This window comes from Mesoplodon bidens (assembly GCF_964165515.1).
Source record: "Mesoplodon bidens genome assembly, chromosome: 5".
NCBI classification, from domain to species: domain Eukaryota; kingdom Metazoa; phylum Chordata; class Mammalia; order Artiodactyla; family Ziphiidae; genus Mesoplodon; species Mesoplodon bidens.
This window is the reverse complement of record NC_138161.1, coordinates 106,235,477-106,255,055: the sequence shown is the minus strand read 5'-3', so window position 1 is coordinate 106,255,055 and position 19,579 is coordinate 106,235,477. Positions and strand designations below refer to the sequence as shown.

Here is a 19,579-nt window from a genome sequence, read left to right as displayed (position 1 = left end):
AATTATTTATTCAGTGTCTATGCGACAGTCACTATATTAGGTGCTGTGGAAAAATAGAAGAATTAGATATGGTCATTGGCCTGAAGGAAACTCACAACCAAGGGGGAAGAAATGAATATAAAAATAAATTATATACATATAAATATCTGAATATATACATACGTAAATACATGACGAGACAGAGATGAAAGAAAAGAGGAAAACAGTGAAGTTGAAAAGAAGTTTATTAAGAAATAATACTTCAAACAGTGTCCTATAAAATATAGAAAAAAACTGAAGGAAGCAGTCAGAATTCTGGGGGATTTGGCCAATTCTAGGGATGAGAGATCTTATCACTAAGTTGGGGCATTATAAGGTGTGAGAAGTGAGGGGAAGGTCAGGACTGGTTGAAAACTATTTAAGGGATGCATACAATTCACTAGGGAACAAGAGAGGAAAAAAAATTCTGGTAACTAAAATAGCATAAGAAAAACATGATTTCCTTAAAGAAAATTAAGGCATATAAGAAACCTAGTACCATAATTTATTTTTTTTGCATTCTAAAAACTTCAAAAAAGAAAAAAAAACAACAAGCAAATGCTATTAGAAGAGTAGGGATTGAACATTTTTAAAAGTTGCATATTTTTTTAAAATCCCTTTGATTTTTTTTCAAAGTGATGCCCATAGGCTGGAAGGAGTCTTTCCCTAACATTTGCAGGGCTGGGGCAAGAGTACAGTGGAGCTCTACATATCATACAGGGAAATGTTCTACACTGAACTAGAAGACTAGGTAGAAATTTAGAATTAGCTACTTGCTGGAAAAGTGGCAATGCATGAAGAGCTGGCCCTGGCCCCTGAAGAGTCGACCACTCCCTTTTTCTTCACCCCAAATTTCATTGACTTGTCCTTTGAGCATCTGTGCACAAAGGTGGAAACTCCAACTCACACAACCAACTTCTCTTTATGTAGCTACAAAAAGGCACTTAGTAGTGTGATTCATCTTTGGGAAAAAGGACATGAGGAGGAGGCCCAAATAACCTTAGACAGTTTGGACAAAGAATTCCAAGGTCTTGTGTGCCCAGATCATGGTTTAGAAGTTGGAGTGTGTTTCTGGTTAGTTGTGTCTCCTAGGTCCCTCAGATTCCTCACCCTGTGGGAGGGGCATGGTTGGAGGAGGGCCAGAGTGGATGATCTCTAAAGCAGTACTACTCATAGAACAGTACTCCAACTGACACCATGAACTACTTGTTACTGTTCCATGATGAGATAATTTGCTTCACTAGAATGTAAATGAACTACATCACTAAGCATGTTATTTATTTTTGCTAACATTTTTCTTTAGACGGCTAGGTAAAGAAACCAATATTAATTTACATTCTGACACAAGCTTCTTATCCTGTCATGGATCCACTCATGAAGTGGTACTGCTCTAAAGTATGAGGCTAAAACTGGGACCACTCTTGACCAAGTCTAGAGAGTTACAAGAGACCAATACAAGCAAACAACTGATTTTTTGATGCACAACATATTCTAATGTAGGATTAACTAGCTCCACTGTCCAAGACAGTTCTGTCAGAGGCGAAGTCACTAATGAACTCACATTATATTCTTCCCAGTAACAGTATCAATTTAATTGGATTTAAAATATAAAACATGAATATTTTGGACACTAAATTTTTATTCCATAAAGTCAGTCCTAAGTTTGTATTCTGTCTTCTTCCAAGATTAGTGTTACTAGTTATAATTAAATGCAATGATTATATGAAAAGGATTTTGGTAATCTAATGTAAAACCATAGATGTGAAGAAATGAAAGTTTTCAACTCAATCTAATTACTTATAGCCAAATAACAAAAGTGATGAATTATGAGACTACTGTAGACTACCTGAACTCTGTAACTAGAAGTTTTTATTTCAGTACTATAGAAAAGATCAGATTGGAGGTATAATAGTTGGTCCAATATCTTCTAATTTAAAGAGATCAGAAGTATTAGCATTCAAATTTATAGAGTTGATTAATTAGGAGTTATCTCCCAATAACTAGAGTTCTTCTCTTAGGAATCACTTTAAGAGAATAATTTAATATATTTGTTTCTTTGTTTTAAACATGTAAGTAAATATTTCACAGAGAGGCTGGCTATCAAAGAAATTTAACCTCAAAAATAGTTCCTTGATGATTAATCAAAAAATGTATTTAATCTCAGAAATTGCAAGTTCCATCAGAAAATGGATTTAATTTACACACATTTATTTTACATACTTTTTAGAATACAGTGTTTTACAATAACAATACTATTGAAATGTTAGATTTAATAGATTATTATTTTAAAAAGAGAATTCCATCAGCAAAGTGAATGTAAGGAGATAATTTTGAAAGAAGTAATTTGAGCTCAACAGCTGTAGAGTACAATTCATTCTTACATGGGCTCAAGTGTACAGATCCAGGAAAGAACAATTAGGACCTCTTTAAATCCAATTTCTAACTCCTGGCCCTAAAACTCATTTGGCTCCAGGGATGATCCAGATGTTCAGGTTCATTTTAGCTCAAGACTGAATGAAATCTAAGAATAGAATTCAAGAATGCCCAGACTACAAGAGGTCATGAAGATTGGCTTGTTGATCACTTTCTTTTCATAGATATGGAAACTGAGTTCTGGCAAGAGTAGGTGACTTTTTCAAGACTCACAGAAAAATGAGGTCATGATTTTCTTTCCTAAATCAGGATTCACCCTTTACCACTGCTGCCCCTAAAACTAATTTTATTAATTACCTTCCTTTAGCTACCCAAGCTTACTGAGAATAATAACTTGTGATTAAGTAAGAAGCTCATTCTGTCTAGGATGGACCATCTAGTTTTGGATACATAGCTACATCATTTATTCATTCATTCAGCCAAATACATGCTGAATAACTTCTACATTCAAAGCAGAGCTGGGCATGAGGAATCACAGAGAGAGGATTAAAGCATGTACAGTACCCCTACTATCATCAAAAGTAGTAGTGACTGCTACTAGATAATAAGCTTTTGATAACAGTAAGGGTACTGAACATACTTTAATCCTCTCTCGGCTATTGGCAACAACATGGATGGGCCTAGAGGTTGTTATGCTTAATGAAATAAGTCAGACAAAGTAAGACAAATACTCTATGTTATCATCACTTATACTTGAAATCTAAAAAATAAAACAAACAAACATATATAACAAAACAGAAACAGACTCATATATACAGAGAACAAACTAGTGGTTACCAGTAGGGAGAAGGAAGGGGAGGGGGCAAGATATGGGTATGCGATTAAGAGATATAAACTACTATGTATAAAATAAATAAGCCACAAGGATATATTGCACAGTACAGGGAAATATAGCCATTATTTTATAATAACTTTAAAGGTAGTATAATCTATAAAAATCTTGAATCCCTATGTGGTATAATTGAAACTAATATTCAGTATAATATTGTAAATCAATTATACTTCAATTTAAAGAAAGAGAAATAGATGTAAATATCCAATGTGATTTTTATTCTAATACAAAAAATGTTATCTTCTTTGAAGGATCAGTTCATAGGTTATTAGAGGAAGTAAAGAGCATATCCAATGGCAGGGTGGTGAGGATAAAACTTCAAAGTGGAACTGGTGACTGGGACTCAAAGGGTTTCCATGAGAAAGAGTGGAGATGGAGGTGAGTTGCCAAGGAAAGCTGGCAGCTGAAGGATGGAGCAGAATTGAGTATAAGATGAAGATATCAAGCCTGGCTGAGAAGCAAAGTTGATAAAAACCTAACCAAGAGAAGGAAAAGGAAAGGAACCGGTTCACCACAGCTACAACCCAGGAGTGTCAGAGCTGAAATAATGTCAGAGTGAAATAGCTTCTTGGTCCAAACCATGTTTATTTGGGAAAGACTGGCAGGCTCAATAGTCTATTCTGGGTATATATGTTTAGAGTGGGGAGGCAGCGTTCAATGACTGCTGTAAAGACCTATACTTCTATTTTCTATCTGACAGGGTCAAACTATACAGTGCTTATCAAATGTAGACAGGTACCACTTGAGTTCTATTCTATTGAGATTTTTTTATGAGGTTTTCAAAGAAATTCATTGTAATATCTCGAAGATGGAACTCTAGGGATGGCAACAATCTATTAAATGATTTTATCTCTTCATCTTAATCATAGAGAATTTTTGAAAATATATAGAAAAAGGTAACAATCATCCAAAATTCAACAAAAAGGACCCAAAGTAACTATTGCTAAAATTTTGGTTTCATGTGTGAATGTGTGTGCATGTAGATATATATATTATATATATATATATATATATATATATATATATATATATATATACACATATATATATATATAGGATCTGATTAAATGATCCCTTTTAGAAAATGATACTGTTATATTGTATGCCTTGGAAACTCAAGAAGCTACACTTCACTAGTAGTCAAAGAAATACACTTAAAAGAATAAGAAACTATATTTCATTTAATAAATTAGAAATGTCTAACAATTAATGACAATATCCAGTGTTGGTAAAGGTTTAAGGATATGGGCACACATTGGTAGAAGTGTAATCGTTTTAACATCTGGTAGTGCAATCAGTCTATATCCATCAAAAGCTTTTGAGATAGTTTTTACTGTGACCTAGGAATGTATAAAAAGGAAGTGACATGAACATATATGAAGTTTTATGAATAAACATATTAACTAAAGTAATATTTCAAATACTACATGATTTTAAACAACATAATTTTCAATACTAATTAAGTAAGTGATGATGTGTCTCCATGATGTAAGATACAGCTATGGACCATCAGGAAGTGCAGTATGATGTAATTATGGTGTAAAATGTTAATGAAGTTTGTTGAACTTTAAAGGTTCTAAAACTGCTGTGTGTGTGTGTGTGTGTTACATCAAATCTTTTAGGACATACATATGTATTATTTGGTTGTGAAACAATTTTATTAAAATGATAAGAATTAAAATGTTATCTCAGAGATAAAGATGAAACTTTTAGTAATGTGGATAAACTACAGTTAATGTGAGACTACTCTTTAAGAATAAGAAGAGAAACCATGTGTGCAATACTCTAACCCTGCATTTTTGTCTACTATTTCTTCGTGTGTGTGTATTTATACAAGTTTCTATATTGGTGGATGAGTTTTTTAAAGGTACTTTTATTTTGGAGGCAGAATCAAAGCTGAACTCAGCTGCCCTTTTGCCAACTGCAAAGCAAATAGCAAACAAAAAGTCTTGCTGTATGGGGTTTCCATCTCTGTTCACATAAACTGTACTTCTATTGAAAAGTATATTCTATTTTCCCAAACTTAGAATCTGGGTTGGACTTGCCACTTACATTGATCAATAGAATACAACGGAATTGACCCTTTGGGACTTCTGAGCCCAGGCCTTAATAGTAGTTGTTGGATCTTCTGCTTCTGCTCAGGGAGAACCCAGACACAATATAAGATGTCCAGGTTATACATGCGAATTGAAGGAAAAGCCACATGAAGAAGAACTGAGGGCTCAGACATGTGTGGGAGCCTGGCTGATACCACAAGAAAAGAGAAGCCTAGTCCTCCCAACCATCCCAGCTGAGTGAGGCAATCTGGAACATTCTAACTGACCTGATGTTCTAGCCGAATGTAACTGAAGAGAGACCTGTCACTACGCAGAAGAGATAAGCTATCCTTAATGAGGATGTTTGAATATCTGACTGGCAGAGAAAAATGGTTGTCATTTTAAGTCACTAAGCTTTAAGTTGTTAATTATGCAGCATAGTTAACTGAACAGTTAACTATGGGTAGTTAAGTAAATTAGTGTGCTGTAAGAAACATAAGTAGTATCTAGGAAACTAACTCTAAACCAGGTAACTAGCATCCAGGAACATAATTCAGTAGCTAGAATTTGTCATTGAAGAGCTCTTTCAAAGACAGATTCTCTTGACATGGAAATGAATCAACATTTTCTATGTGTGTTACTTCTATATATGCTATTTCTTATAAGAGGATTTTACCTGTAAACGAATGTCTTATATGCTATTTCTTTTAACATTTTGCTTGTATGATTTTGTCATGTTTATTAATAACATAAAACATGTCCTATGGTTATGTTATATTCTCTGCATGGGATATAAGGTAAGTCATTTAACAAACTAAGGTGACATTTGGCTCTAATCGCAATTTATGGCAGGCTGAACATGCAGGGTTCATGAGAAAGAGGTTTGGATTGGAGAAAAATCCTGCTTCTCCCAGTGATTTGAAGGTGTAAGCAAGTACTTGGGCAAGATACTTACTCTTTCCCAGTCTTGGAGTCCTCATCTCTAAACAGAGGGGAGAAACCTGTTGGCATCTAAATTCCTATCTAATCAAACATTAAAAGTCTGGATTTAAAGTACTAAGGCACACATTTTAGATTGAACATGTATTTTACTTTCTTCTCTTAAACATGTTTCATAATGTAATGAAGGATTACAAATATAGTCCTTAGATTTCTAAAAAATTAATTTCTATGATTTTATGGGGTAACAGTGGGAGAGAAGACTGTCATGACTGAGATTTGGTGATTAATATTAATTCTTTTTATCTAGAAATTATTTCTAAAAGCTAGAATTATATGAGTAAACCCACTTTATAGGGCATCAAGGTTCTGCTTTATTTTGTAGGAGTATTTCAGTGCAACACAGACAAAATATTTTTTTAATTACCATAAGCACTTTTAAAAGATGAAAATTAAGCTGGGCACGTGCAGGAAAGAATGGTTAGGATGACAATGTACTTGAAATTATTAGGTGAAAGAATTGGAATATTTAATCCAGAAAAGAGATTGGGGAAGGATAGATTATTCTTTGTAGCTCTTAGAGGAAGAACAAGAATGGATGGGTGGAATTAAAGGGAGAAAAATTTGACTCTTTTATGTGGAAGAACTTCTTAAGAATTCCCTCATAAAGAAGTCGATTAAGCAGAGATTATACAATCATTTGAGAGTCTTCCAGGTAACTTCAAGAACTGGTTTCTGGTTATTCTAAGACTCTAGGAGACTAGTCTGTATGCATAAAGATACTTCTGATTTTAAAAAGAAGTTTAGGTAGAAATTTCTCCTCCTGGGCCTTGAGCAGTGAAAGGACAAAGGCTCAGGCTGCACTGTGGTGATGGTTTATAAGGCAAATCTCTTCAGAGACGGTAGCACCAACTCCCAGGCAAAGAGTCCCATTACAGGTCTGAAGCATTCACAAGGTTAGCCAACCTTCAAAGACAAGAACACATTTCTCTAAATGCTCCTGCACCAAAATTACATCAATGTGTTCTTTAACTGTTGTATTTTAAAACCCATGATTTTCTTGCAGTGGGTGCCTCCAAGCCATTGGAGACCTTGAGGATGAGGATGTGCCAAAGCCAATTGTGGCCTGGGCACATGTGCCAGCTGGATGGCCATGCTTAACTTTGGGTTTCTTATTTTCCTTCTTCCTGCAGCTTTGAGTAACAAACACTTTCTTGGTTTTCTTGAGTCACAAATACAGGACTCTGAAATGAAGTCATCTTTAGAACTCGGCTGTCATAGTGTACCTCTGAGGGAAACTAAATTTGTTTTCCTTTCTAAGCTATTTGACCAAAATTATTTTCCATCTCAGCGCCTCTGTTAAGGAAGTCAGAGCTCCCTTTCTGATCCTTCAAAGTTCTAAAAAAGAATAAAAGCTTTTCTTTGCCTACTTCATAGCTTGGATGTATGTCTTATTAATGTTATAAATGCCTGCCATGTCCATGTACTTTCAGATTCCTGGATAAACTGCTGATGCACTGAAACACAAGCTATAATTATATATAAGAAATTACCAGTATCAAAGTTTTATTAACATTCTGGCTTTCAGACTGGAATTTTAGTCCTTTTAATTTTCCTATATTCCCTGTCAAAAAATAGTAGAGACAAAAGCTGAAGAATTTAGCTTTGTAAAAATTTCCCCAGTTGACCTAGAATCATAGAACCTAAGGTAAGAAGGACAAACCTTTAAAATCATTTATTACAAATCCCCCAATTAATTGTTGAGAAGATATTTGCCTTGAGGTGTTGAATAATTGAGCATAGAAGGTAAGTATCATTATTCCTTTCCCAAGGCTCTTCCAAGCACAACCTACTTATTCATAAGACATGTACTCAGCCTCTGCAGAACTCCTAAGGCTGTGACTAAGTGCTTGGCCAGTATAATGAGAAAGGCTCTTTTTACAGCAGAAAGAGCCCAGAAGTAAGACTTACTGGTTGAACTAGATACCAAATATAGTGTTATGTATAAAATATCCAAATTTAAGCTTTCTCTCCCAAAATTTCAAATGGGAAAAATATCAAAAAATAAAATTATGGTGTATCCATAGCATGTAAGATGGGAAGAATGTTGTTTATAGCACATTTAAATGAAGGAAAAAATACAAGAAAATCTTGTTATATATATCATGAGTAAGGGTAGCAAGACAACTGTGAATGTAAGACAGACATGAGGTTCATTTCTATGTGTGGATTTAAGAAATCAGTTTTACATTTAAAGACATTTAAATAATTAGCAGCTTCATTTTGTGTTTTCTGAATATTCTATATAATATAAATTGCTTTCTAACATTCAAGTTTTATTTAATAATATTTTGGTGGTTTTCTTTCTACTGATTGAGATACAAATCATTGTTTTGATACACTTTTATGGCAAAGTTGAAACACTGATAGGGATTTTCAGTTGTTTACCTTAGGCCACCAATATGTGCGTTTAAGGAAATATGTATTTTTTGTCTTTGAAGGACAAGTTCAATTCACCACACATTTATTTAGTGCTACTTTATAATGGGCTATCTATGTTTAAGGGCTTAGACCTTCATAGTTAGGATTATGAAAAGAAAAAGGATGTAGGGACTTCCCTGGTGGTGCAGTGGTTAAGAATACTCCTGCCAGTGCAGGGGACAGAGGTTCGAGACCTGGTCCGGGAGGATCTCACATGCCATAGAGCAACTAAGCCCGTGAGCCACAACTACTGAGCCTGAACTCTGGACCCCACGCACCACCACTACTGAGCCTGCGCTCTAGAGTGCGCGAGCCACAACTACTGAAGCCTGCGTGCCTAGAGCCCATGCTCTGCAACAAGAGAAGCCACTGCAATGAGAAGCCCATGCACTGCAATGAAGAGTAGCCCCCACTCGTCACAAATAGAGAAAGCCCGCACATAGCAATGAAGACCCAACACAGCCAAATATAAACAAATAAATAAATTTATAAAATAAAATAAACTTACTAAAAAAAAAGAAAAAAGATGTAGTAACGTATATGCAGAACAATGTGATCATGTGCACACAGACTGAAAACTGCAAGAGTCAGGGATTTGTGAGTGGTATCTTGTGCCAAAAATCTTGTGCCAAAAATCTGGAGAGTGTCACAGGGAGGCCATATGGTGATGAAAAATCTAGAAAACTGAGTGAAGGGCTTGGATTTTATCCTGCCCTATGAAGTCTACTTCCCATCTTCCAATTTTTTTCAAAAATTGAGATTACAATATTAATACATTAAAAGAGTGTTAGGAAAAATAAACTTCTGAGGTAGATAGCCTGGGTTCAAAGCTCAGCTCCTATACTTCGTATGTAAGTTTGGACAAATGGTTTATCTTTCCATGTCTCAGGTTAGATATTTGTCAAATTGGGATCATAATATTATAGACTTCATTCAGTTTTTATGGAGTATAAATGAATGAATGAGTATAAAGTATTCATATTGAGTAAGTGCTCAATACATCTTGGGTATTATTATTAACATTGCATCTACTAGTATTTGGTATAACAAAACCCCATAATTTATATTTCAGTGAATCTTTGTCTTATCTCTGGAAAGATACTCCTTAAGGTGAAATATGTTTGATTTCAATACTATCCTCTTTAGAGACATATATTATTTTAAATGAATTTGTACCTATAGAGATAAGGTTCCACTCTGAAAAAGAGGATAGGAACCAACCTGATTAGGTCAGAATCTTGGCTCTACTAAATTCTAAGCATTTGACAATAGAAAATAATTTGAATTTAAATAGTTTAAATTCTCAGGGAATTGTTTCCTGAGCAGTAAAATGGGGATAATATTTCTTTTCCACAGTTATAGTTTTATAGAGGACTATCATTGACTGGGACTAGAAAAGTAAGTAGAAAGCAGACCAGGCAAGGTCTTGCAGATGGTGTTAAGGAATTTGGTCTTTGCCCTACAGGCAATGGGAAACTATATGAAGATTTTTAGTAGGAAAGAGAAATGATCAAATGTTAGTTTTTAAAAGATCAAACTGACAGCAATGTGGGGAATATATTGGAGGAAAATAAGAGTAGGTGGAAGAAGCCCTATCAGAGTTTATTACAAGTGAAAAATAACAATATCCTAGTTTAAGGTGTGGGTACTAGAAATGGAGAGAGATGTGTAGAATGAGACCTATCTTGGAGATAGCATTAACTGGAGAAGCTAGTTTGGGAGGATAGGGCATGGCAGGAATCAAAGATGACAAGCAGGTTTTGCCTTGAACATATGGATAGAAGGGGGTGCCATTGACTTGGCAGCACTGAGCAGCACTGAATGAAGAGCAAACACTATTGGAGAAAGAGGAAGATCACGAGTTAGTTTTAAATATCTGTTGAGTTTAAGGTGTCCGTGAAGCACCTAAATATAGATGTGAAGTAGACAGTTGAATAAATGACCTGTATCTCAAAGGAGAGGTGTGGCTTAATGGTATAGATTTGGTATCCATTAGAATATAGGTGCTCATTGAAATCAAAGGAGTGGAATAGATGCCATAGTCCTAGATGGAGACTGACGAGTAGAGGACAAGAAGACCTAGGACAGATCCCTGAGAAAATTCTTACAGCTCAGTATGGGAAGATGAGCCTTCAAGCAAGACTAAGATTATTTAGCCAGAAAAAAAGGAAAATTAAAATTCTTCAAGGTTTAGAAGCTAAAAGAACAGAATATTTTAAAGAGGAGAAAGCAAATGACTGTTTTGGAGATAATTAAGTGATCTAATAAGCTAAGGAACAAAAAAGTTTCTCCTGGATTTGGTGAAGTAGATGACATTGATAATAATGATGAAAGCAGTTTTGGTGGAATGTAACGGGAAAATCAGAGGGATGAGTAATTGTCTTGCAGGGTTAAGATCAATGATTGTGAATTCATAAGGAAAAATTTTTTTAGTACCTTGGGTACAAGCACAGAAAAATCAAATAGTCATTAATTTGGAGAATGCAGTTTGTTGAAAATGTGAAATGAAAAGAGAAAGGGGGCAGTGATTTTAGGGAAGAGAGTAGTTGCAATAATGACCATGGACTCTAACCTGGATAGAAGAAGAGTAAAGAGCTGACAGATGAGGGAAAGCAGAGGATTTAATAAATCAATGATTCCACTGAGGTTGAAGTTCAGCTGTACTGAGGGTAAATGATCCAATAAGATGGAATTTATAGAAGACTGTGGTCAGAATCTGAGATATTTTAATTATTGTTCTGAAAGGTAGAATAGTTTATGTGCTGACAAAAGAAGGTTTGCATTTTGGGAACTAGCTGTTTCTTTGTTATCAAAAGTGGGCCTCAGGCCTTGATATCAAGTACTCAATTATGCCTCCAAAGGCAGGGTAGGATTATGATTGGTTGAGAGCTAATGTCCCAGAGGAGACTCTAAGTAGAGAGCAATGGGGCCCTAAACTATACATAGAAAATTTGAATAACTGTGTCTGGAGCTTAAAAGAGAGGTCTGAGTTAACAGTACAGTTCTGATGTTTGTACAGGTAGTCAAAAGATCAAAAGGAATCATTTCAGGGTAAGAAAACCTATATTTTTTTTAGATTTCAATATATGTTGCATTTTAGGACACAGAATGTAATATTTTTTCTATTATAAACAAAATACATATTCAATATATTATAAATCACTGATCAGCCAAAAGAGGAAAATGAAAATAAACTATAATCCCACCATAAAATACTTACTTGACAATAGGTCTCTCTCTTAGAGGTATATGCATACCTATTTAATTTTAATAGAGGCTGGCTTGTATTGCAAATATTATTGTGTAATATTTTTTCACTAAGGTATATATCATTAATACTTTTCAGGTCACTACATATCTATATACCTCATAATTTTTAATACTCCACAAAGCAATACCTATTTGTCCAGCCCCAGACACAATAAAATATTCAAAGGATGTATTCTAGTTTTTACTTCCAAGTTGAAAAAGAGAAGCTTTCAAAACACTAACTAGATGTGTGATTTGTCTCTTCTCTCAAAGCCATAGTGTTGAAAGGATTGGATTAGTGGATCTGTAAAATTTCTTATAGCTCTATAATTTCTGTTCTGTTCTATTTTATTCTCTTCTGTTTTAAAACACTAACTGGTAACATCCTAGTAAATTCAGTATGTGGTCAATGTGTTCATCTGATTATACTTAGAAGAAAACTGGGACAGAGAATGTTAAGTGGCTAACACTGATTTCTTGGGAGAATAAGAGCCAGGGTTAGGAACAGAACCCCAAATGCCTGGCTCCAGTATGCTGTGTTCTCAGCTACTCAGCAGAACCAGGAAAGTAACCCCACCCTGCCACTCCGAAATACTGACTTACCCAATTTGAACCTCCGAGGTTTTTGAGGTTTCGGCATCACTAACCTTTATGGGCAAAAGCCTGCTTTCCAATCCCAGTGTGGCTTCCTTCTGGACATCCCCCCTTTCTAGGCCAGGATTCCAGCTCAGCATTGGCAATAAACCTCTGTACTCTGGATCCTGGAGTCGTATCTTGCCTTGTTGTCAGATCCCATTTTAATCTTTAGTGACTCTTCTGTTGGGTCACTCCACTGAATCTGATTCCAATATTATATTCATTTTGACTTTTATTTTGCAGACAGTTTTTGTCACAGTGTAATTTGTTTGGGGGCAGATTGGAGTGTGATTATAGACTAACATTACATTAGTCAGTGCAAGCCTTGGCATTTACAGCTGCTTCTCTTTTGTGGTAACCTTTTAAAGTTAAGTTTCATTAAACTTTTATGAATATATAATATTTATGTATGATCAACAGTAAAGGGAAAATGCTCTGTGGAATTCATGAGCAAAATCTGAACTCAAATTAGGGAAGACTGTCAATTTTCCTGATTAACATTTAAACCAATATTAAGATTGAAAGGATATCAGGAGTCTTCAGTGAATGAATCTAATTGGGAAGATTGTTTTATCCACGGTGGCACTTGACACTTAACAATCCTTATTTTGTGAAGTACATCAAGGTAGCTATTCCATAATCTTCCTGGCTTATGGAGGAAATATAAGTTCATTTGAAAAATCATCATATCTGTACGACATGTTCTGTTATTTGTACACAGGTAATACATGCTCATAAATAAGCTGGCAACTTTGTACAGAGTTGCCAAAAAATTGTTAAAGCCTTGCTTAAAATTTGGGTGAACAAAAACACCTAAGCAATTGCTCTTAGGATGTTTGCTGATGGATATTCAAGAAGCCTTTAAAGTATGGTAAACATTTCCCCTTTTGTTTATTTATTTTTAACATCTTTATTGGAGTATAATTGCTTTACAATGGTTAGTTTCTGCTGTATCACAAAGTGAATCAGCTATATGTATACATATATCCCCATATCCCCTCCCTCTTGCATCTCCCTCCCACCCTCCCTATCCCACCCCTCTAGGTGGTCACAAAGCACCAAGCTGATCTCCCTGTGCTATGCGGCTGCTTCCCACTAGCTATCTATTTTACGTTTGGTAGTGTATATATGTCCATGCCACTCTCTCACTTTGTCACAGCTTACCCTTCCCCCTCCCCATATCCCCTTTTAAAAATATGAAGACAAAGGGGGCGCAGAAGGGAGCAGCCGGGCGGTGGAAGCGCGAGCGGGAGGCCCCCAAGCACCAGGCGGCGGCCGCCGTCTCGGCATCTGAGGGCCGCCACGCCCCGGCAGCGCGCGCGGGCTGAGGGATGCTCGGTGCCGGCTGGGGGGCGCCGGGGGAGGGGCTGCCCTGGCCCCGCGTTTCCCCCTTCACCGCGGCCGGTGCCGGGCCAGGAGCATGCGCGGCGCCGGGTCCTGAGGCACGGAGGGAGTTCTGTACAAGTGGACCAACTATCTCACAGGTTGGCAGCCTCGTTGGTTTGTTTTAGATAATGGAATCCTGTCCTACTATGATTCACAAGATGATGTTTTCAAAGGGAACGAAGGAAGTATAAAGATGGCAGTTTGTGAAATTAAAGTCCATTCAGCAGACAACACAAGAATGGAATTAATCATTCCAGGAGAGCAGCATTTCTACATGAAGGCAGTGAATGCAGCTGAAAGACAAAGGTGGCTGGTTGTCTGGGGAGCTCCAAAGCCTGTTTGTCTGATACTAGGACTAAAAAAGAAAAAGAAATAAGTGAAACCAGTGAATCTCTGAAAACCAAAATGTCTGACCTTCGCCTCTACAGTGACCTCCTAATGAAGCAAGTTCATATGATCCGAGAATTTGTTCACCATGATGAGAATCATTCATCTCCCAGCATAGTGAACATGAATGAAGCCTCTTCTCTACTTAGGGCGACGTGTAATATCACAACGCTTGAGGAATGTGTGAAGATAGCGAATGCCAAGTTTAAACACGGGATGTTTCAGCTGTGCCATCTGGATCCCTTAGTTTCTCCTGTGTCAACTTCTCCTGTTCAAATGATGAAGTGTCCTGTCAGCCACCCTGGTTCTTGCAGTTCAGAGAGGAGTAGCCACTCTATAAAAGAAACTGTGTCTACACTTCACCGACTCTCCCAGCGGCGCCGAAGAACCTACACAGGTACAGACTCTTGTAATGATGTTCCTCTCAAAGACCCAGAGAGACCTGTTCACTGTTCAAGAAATACACTTAATGGAGATTTGGCATCAGCAACCATTACTGAAGAAAGCAGACTTATGGCCAAAAAAAAAAAAAAAAATTGAATCAGAAGTTCCTCTTCCATCCTTCTCTTCCTGAGGAAACGGAAGTGTCCACCTTCCTCTAAGTATTGCTCTGCAAAAGCTGCTGTAATTAAACTATGTCATAGGGAGTAATTTTTCCCTTAGGATTACTCTGCACTTTATAGAATATTGTAAAACAAACAAATAAAAAACAACCCACATACTTTGAAGTATTTTATCTTTATATAGTTTATTTGCAAGAGTATTTTCCTAATAACTTCACAGTATGAATGTGCATCTTTTTGTTTTTTGAACAAATGATGGTGTAACATTTTGACATCTGTAAGGACAAATATAGATATTTTTCTAAAAAACTGTGAGGGACTGACATCTTAGTCAGTGTGTACTGTAGCTTATAAACATGAAATCTTATAAACTTAAGGTTTCAGTTTGACAGAAGTGTGATATACGTAACTTGTGCCATGGACCAAATGGTCACTTTACCCAAGCTGAAACAGTTACGGTCGCAGCTTGATGGTGTTTGTTTTATATTCCTTTAAGCGAAAAGGAAACATTTAATATTCGAAATATTTTTACCCCAAATACCATGACATTGAGGATTTTTTAAAAACCAGATTGTGCTGTCCTTTGTATATGAAGTTGGCACTACTTATTTGTCAATACCAAATATTGGGTTAAAGTATTTAATTTTTACTTATTTATTTTTCTGTTGTATCAAAAAAAAGATTTCATCCTAACTTTTATGACCTACCAAATTTAAGATGTGTATACCTTGCTATTTACATTGTTCTAGAAAAGAGGTTAATATTGTAGTGACCTTGCTCACTTCCATCAGATAAATAAATGACTTGCAATGAAAGAGGATTTTAGTGCTTTTTTCCAACAATAGACATAAGCTGCTGTTGTAAGGTATTAATGTTTGCAGCTCTTTAGAATATCTAGACATTTTTTTATTTATGAATGTTTATAAAAAAGGAATCTGTCAAAGTGACTGCCCTACGTAACTTGAGAATGGCATTATTTAATTAAAGAACAAATAGCAGTTTTTGGTAGTGCCTGTCCATACCTATTGTCAGTGTTTGCCTTGTAAACTGTTTTTTCAGTTCACTTTGGAGTGATGGTTTTGTCCAAGGTTTTGGATGAGGAACACTTTAAAACAAACTGGTTTGGTGTTTTTAAGTTAATCATATATTTAATAAATATGTGGTTTTTGCATTCAGAAAAAATGAAGAAAAAATGTAATAAACTACTATTTTTTTTCCAGGGAAATTTCTTACTAAATTTTTTTCTTAAAAGATAAAAATGTTGGGAGCTTCCTTGGTGGTGCAGTGGTTGAGGGTCCGCCTGCCGATGAGGGGGACGCAGGTTCGTGTCCTGGTCCGGGAAGATCCCACATACCACGGAGCGGCTGGGGCAGTGAGCCATGGCCGCTGAGCCTGCTCGTCCGGAGCCTGTGCTCCACAATGGGAGAGGCCACAACAGTGAGAGGCCCGCATACCGCAAAAAAAAAAAAAAAAAAAAAAGGATAGAGAGAGGTTAACTTAGATCAAATAAACCAAAATAATTTTTAAAAGAAAATACTATTATGTTCAACTATAAAGGGAATTTTTCATATTGTGTGTGTGTGTGTGTGTGTGTGTGTGTTTTAATACACAGAACAAGGAATGTGTAAAATACTCAGAAGTAGTACTTCTATAAAGCCAATCAGAACTGATTAAACAGACAGGCATTACTTTGAGAAGAGCTAAAAATTATGTTATAGATGGATTTTTAATGACATGAAAAAATGTTCATGGCATAAAATCTAATAAAAATATTATAAAACAATATGTACAATACACACCTGTTTTAATTAAAATAAAGATGTGTGTGACTCTAAACCAAAGACCTAAGAGATGTATATCAAACAGCTTTACTAACAATAAAGCTAAAATTTGTATCTCTACCACTTTGTATCTATGCTCATATGTAATATTCTTTTCAAGTAAAGTTGTTGACTGATTTTGATACCAGGGTTATGCTGTCTCATAAAAATAGATGTGGAATGCACACTATTTCTCTAGTTTCTAAAGGAGCTTGTATAATCTTGGATTTTTTTTCCGTTAAATATTTGGTAGAATTCACCAATGAATCTGTCTGGGCCTGGAGTTCTCTATGTGAGGAATTTTATTATTATAAATTTAATTTATTTAACACACAGGGCTCTTCAGATTTTCTGATTCTTCTTATATTAGTTTTGGTAATTTGTGAAGCGAAATAAATCACATCTTGAGCAGGAGAGGAAGAGGGAACGAGAAGGAAGTGAAAAAGACAGGTACTCCTGTGATCCTTGTGAGGTGAGGTGTAAGGAGAGGCTAGAAATGTGAATTTGTTATCAAGTTAGTTATCTGCAGGTGGCACATATTCCTTGTGTACTGAGAAAAGACATGAAAAATGCCTAATCTGAAATGAGTTAAAGTACTTCCAATGACTTAAGAGTTTAATAGCTTCTGCATCTCTGATTTCCAAGATTGAATTCAACAATTACATGTCTTAAAAATAAAAATGGAATTTAATCTATAAAGAGAAGATCATATTACTTGCAACAAAGCATAATGATTCTACAAACCATCTATCTCAGTAAAACTGTCAAAAAAGTTAATTTGCATGTCCACTTTCACTAAATTAAGTTGTGTTTTAACATTTTATATGCTCTTCATAAGTGTGAAGTTTTACTTTTAGATACTGGCCAAGTAAACCAAACCAAACCAAGTACATCTATATATCTATCTATCTATCTATCTATATATATATATATATATATATTTATAGATCTTTATTATAGTATAATTGCTTCACAATACTGTGTTAGTTTCTGTTGCACAACAAAGCGAATCAGCCATATGCATACATGTGTCCCCATATCCCCTCCCTTTGAGCCTCCCTCCCATCCTCCCTATCCCACCTCTCTAGGTCATCGCAAACCACCGAGCCGATCTCCCTGTGCTATGATGCTGCTTCCCACCAGGCAACTATTTTACATTCGGTAGTGTATATATGTCCATGCCGCTCTCTCACTTCGCCCCAGCTTCTCCCTCCCACCCCATGTCCTCAAGTCCATTCTCTATGTCTACCTCTTTATTCCTGCCCTGCAACTAGGTTCATTAATATCATATTTTTTGTTTGTTTTTTTAGATTCCTTATATATGTGTTAGCATACAGTGTTTGTTTTTCTCTTTCTGACTTACTTCACCCTGTATGACAGACTCTAAGTCCATCCACCTCATTACAAATAACTCAGTTTCGTTTCTTTTTATGGCTGAGTAATATTGCATTGTATGTATGTGCCACATCTTCTTTATCCATTCACCTGTTGATGGACATTTAGGTTGGTTCTATGTCCTGCCTACTGTAAATAGTGTTGAAATGAACATTGTGCTACATGCATCGTTTTGAATTATGGTTTTCTCAGGGTATATGCCCAGTAGTGGGATTGCTGGGTCATATGGTAGTTCTACTTTTAGTTTTATAAGGGCACTCCATTCTGTTTTCCATAGTGGTTGTATCAATTTATATTCCCACCAACAGTGCAGGAGTGTTCCCTTTTCTCCACACCCTCTCCAGCATTTATTGTTTCTAGATTTTTTGATAATGGCCATTCTGACTAGTGTGAGGTGATACCTCGTTCTAGTTTTGATTTGCATTTCTCTAATAATAGACCAATGGTACAGGATAGAGTGCTCAGAGATAAACTCATGCACATATGGGCACCTAATTTATGACAAAGGAGGCAAGAACATACAATGGAGAAAAGACAGCCTCTTCAATAAGTGGTGCTGGGAAAACTGGAGAGCTACATGTAAAAGAATGAAATTAGAACACTACCTAACCCCACTTAACACCATACACAAAAATAAACTCCAAATGGATTAAAGGCTTAAATGTAAGACCAGACATTATAAAACTCTTAGAGGAAAACAGGGAAAACACTCTTTGACATAAATCACAGCAAGATCTTTTCTGACCTACATCCTAGAGTAATGGAAAGAAAAACAAAAATAAACAAATGGGACTTAATTAAACTTAAAAGCTTTTGCACAGCAAAGGAAATAAACAAGACAAAAAGACAGTCCTCAGAATGGGCGAAAATATTTGCAAATGAAACGACAGACAAAGGATTAATCTCCAAAATATACAAACAGCCCATGGAGCTCAATATCAAAAAACAAACAATCCAGCTGAAAAATGGGTGGAAGACCTAAATAGACATTTCACCAAGGAAGACATACAGATGGCCAAGAGGCACATGAAAAGATGCTCAACAGTACATCTGTTTTTTTTTTTTTTTTTTTTTTTTTTTTTTTGCGGTAAGCGGGCTTCTCACTGTTGTGACCTCTCCCGTTGTGGAGCAAAGGCTCCGGACGTGCAGGCACAGTGGCCATGGCTCACGGGACTAGCTGCTCCGTGGCATGGGGGATCTTCCTGGACCGGGGCACGAACCCGTGTCCCCTGCATCGGCAGGCGGACTCTCAACCACTGCGCCACCAGGGAAGCCCAGTACATCTATTTTTAAGAGGATTTGTCATATCTTAGAGTTCACCTGAATCCTACTAAGAATTATGGCAGAGGTGGGATGGGGAGGAGTAGCAATTTAGAAATTTGAGTGATGAGATCAAATAGAACA

General features: G+C 36.2%; 1 pseudogene across 1 annotated transcript; it reads left to right on the top strand.

Moving 5' to 3' along the window:
• Positions 1-13,820: 13,820 nt before the first annotated feature.
• On the top strand, positions 13,821-14,971 carry LOC308617960 (pleckstrin homology domain-containing family A member 3-like; annotated as a pseudogene). Its single transcript has 2 exons — positions 13,821-13,947; positions 14,067-14,971. The product of its transcript is annotated as a pleckstrin homology domain-containing family A member 3-like (transcript).
• The last annotated feature ends 4,608 nt before the right edge of the window (positions 14,972-19,579 follow it).